Source organism: Myotis lucifugus, unplaced genomic scaffold (genome assembly GCF_000147115.1).
Source record: "Myotis lucifugus unplaced genomic scaffold, Myoluc2.0 scaffold_447, whole genome shotgun sequence".
Lineage (NCBI taxonomy): Eukaryota > Metazoa > Chordata > Mammalia > Chiroptera > Vespertilionidae > Myotis > Myotis lucifugus.
In genome coordinates this window covers 484,555-487,805 of record NW_005871495.1, presented here as the reverse complement: position 1 = coordinate 487,805, position 3,251 = coordinate 484,555, and positions in this window count along the sequence as shown.

Sequence of the window (3,251 nt, the reverse complement as noted above, 5' to 3'; positions counted from 1 at the left end):
CTGGACGAATCTGCCCTGGCCAGGCTGGCCAAGTGGGTAGTCAGAAGGAGGAGGAAGAGCCACAGTGAGTGGCCGGGCCAACCCGATGGCGGAGCTGGACACGAGCAACTTCAGCGTCCATTGGTCCATTGCTGAGGAGATGATACAACAGCACATCACCGCAGCCGAGCTGTATCCTAAGCAATAAGGTATTTTCCGACAGAAGACGACCAGGAGACCTAAGACCTTCTGTGCTGGTACCTGTGCCTGTCGTCCATGCAGTCCCTACGGGAGAATGTACAGTGAGCTGGCATGGCCATCACAGAGCCCAGGCGCCCACCCAGGAGCCTGGCACGCAGGCAGCCATCCCATCTGCATGTGCCTCTCACGCCCGTGGCATCCTGTGCATCTCAGAGACTGAGAACAGAATGTCCCGCAGGCTGAAGGAGTCATAATACGGGACGGCCAGCCTGCAGCCGAGACCAGTGGCCGAGAGGAGCCGCCTCACCCGTGGCCCCCAGCCCCTCTGGTCCCCATGCTGTCGCTCTGCCCCGAAGTCCCTGTAGGCTTCTTTGAAATGGGGGGGGGGGGTAATGGAGAGCCTTTATGCTACACTTGGTTCGTTTTCTTACTGTAAGGGGTTCAAGGGTCCCCCGTGTGGCCCCGTCAGAGGAGCTCCCCGCACAGTCCTCGGGGGGAGGGTCAGGAGGCAGAGAGAGAGACAAGATTAGAGCCAGCGGACGGTCCCCGTGCGAAGTAGCAGAAAGGAGACTTTCTGAAGGAAATTGTTCATGTTCCCAGCAGCCTCCCCATTTGGAAACCCTGGACGCAGACTTAGAACAAACTGGAAATAAGCAAAGTTCCAGGTGGCAGAGGGACCTGGGAACTTCACCAGTTTCACGGAGCCACGGTTACAAATCCCCCCACCCCATCGCTGGGCATCAGAGACAGCGGTGCCTCAGGGTGGCAGCTCACCCCACATGGGGTTCTCTCCAAACCGGTTGGAACCGGGACATCTGTGCAGATGTCGGGAGAAACATCTTAGGAATAACGCACTGTTTTAGTTATGCTCGAGCTTGAAATGCGGCTGGGCCTGGCGAGAGATATGCCCGAAAATTGTTGGTATTTGCAGAAACTGTTGAAAGCCTCTAAAAAAAGGGAGTGGGCTTTGATGTGAGTACGAAATCACAGCCGTGTGCATGCATGGTGCTCCGCGAATTGTCTTTCCTTTCAGTTGGCTTTTGAAATGACTGTTTGAGTGCTCGTGTTGGCATTTTCTTTCTTCTTCTTTCAGTTTCGTTTCGCTCTCAGGCGGGTGCTCCAGCTCTGATGGCTCTTTGTTTCTGTGCCATCGTGGGAGGCACAGCTGGCTCACCCCACCCCCCGCTCTTGAAGTGCCACTTGGAATGCCAGGACTGCGTATTCCAGAAGGAACTATAACCGTCTCCCCGCAGCCACCCGGGGTGGACGACAGGAAGGCCTGGCCAAGGAAGGGCCTTCATTTCTGAACAAGAGCTCGCTGCCGAGGGGAGAGCAGGGTTGGGAGCAGGGGCAGACGCTCTCAGTTAGCGCAGCTTTTCAGGGGCCGCACAGCCTCCCGTGATCTGTGACATTCGGCCGCGATGGAGAGAATTCAAGAGCCAGCGAGGTCAGGTGGGCGTCTCGGGAGAGAAACACGGAGAAATTCTATAAAGCCTGTGCAGTTGAGCGGAAAAATCAGCATCTGCCGGCTTTTTTCTTGTTTTTTGGATTCACAGGAAATCATGTGCTTGCATGTGTGTGTGCATGTGTGTGCATGTGTATGCATGCATGTGTGTGCATGTATGCATGTGGGTGTGAGTGCTTGTGTGCATGTGCGTGTGTGTGCATGTGTGTGTGTGTGTGTGTGTGTGTCTGTGTCTGTGTCTGTGTCTGTAACTTGGAGACCAGAAGGAGGCCGCATCCAGCAGGACTTCCCGGAAAGGGAGCCTCTTCGAGTTGGCTGTCGTGTCTGACGTGGACGCAGTGGCGGTCAGCTCACCTCGAGACTGACCTCTGCTTCGTGCCCTCTGGAGGCTGGTGAATTGGGCAGGTGGGGCATTTATGAGGGACCAACCCCACTAGGAGGGTGGAGAGGAAGCAGGACTGGGCTGGGATGGCATGAATTGCAATGGGAGCTGGGCAAAGCCTCGGCCAACTCCATGGGCAGCTCTGAGCACCGGGCCCCAGGCGCTGTCTGGCCTTAGACCTCAGTGGCCAGGTGAGCCCAGGCACCTGCACAGGTACCAAGGCCAAGGCAGGTGCTCCCCGTCCTTCCTCCACTGCCCATTCTCGAGCCCCTGATCTCAGCTCGCACTTCACCGGCCTGCGGCTGGCCTGGCCGTGTCTCCAGGCCATCGTGCCCGGGTTCTAAGCCCTGGTCTCCATGCCCTTCTCAGACCGGGCTGGGTGCTGGTCTGCTTACCCTCACAATTGGGCATGGGAGCACCAAGGGGCACCCCCGTGGGCCACTGGGACCCACACACGTCTCCCACTGCCTGCGTCACAGCAGCCTGACCTCCCCGTGATGACCAAGGCCACTCGTCCCACCAGCTCGATGCCCTCCCTGCCTGCTGACCCCTGGGCATGAGGACCCTGGGGTACCCAGGCGGCAGCCACCGCTAGAGTTCAGGGGCTTTGGCACCTCTTTGGAGAAGTGTGCCTCCTGGGGAGACGGAGACCCCAACCTTCAGAGCACAGAGGTGCGGGGACCAGCAGCACCGTCTCCTGGTGAGACACTGGCTGATGGCGAGGAAGCCCCTCCTCCTCCCACTCAGTGGTTCTGACCCTGAACTTTCCACCGGGGACTCTCCGGGGGGACACGGCGCCAGGTGAAGGCATCTGCTTCCTGTGCACCTGCCTCCTGAGGGAGGGCCCCTCCCCGTAGAGCGTCCTCTGCAGGTGAGCCTGGGCACACCCTCACCCGGTGCCCAAACCCGACGGCCGCTCCGTGTGGCTCCATGTTGGTCCGGCCCACAGTGTCCTTGCTGTGTGCGGCCAGTCCCTTGAGACACTGTGTGGGGTCCGTGCCAGGGGATCAAACCCTCATGGACCTTGGGTGGTGGTGCTGCCCCGAGGCCCGTGGGTGGCGGCTCCTGCTGGGAACCGGTTCAGAGGTGTTCCAGGCAGAAGGAGCAGAGACAGGGCCCGAGACACCATCACCCGCAGAGCCATGCAGGGCCCTCACCCACTCAGGGCAGCAGTCTCCGGGCCCAACGTCGGTAAAGGACAAGAAGCGGCTCGTTCAAAGTCAT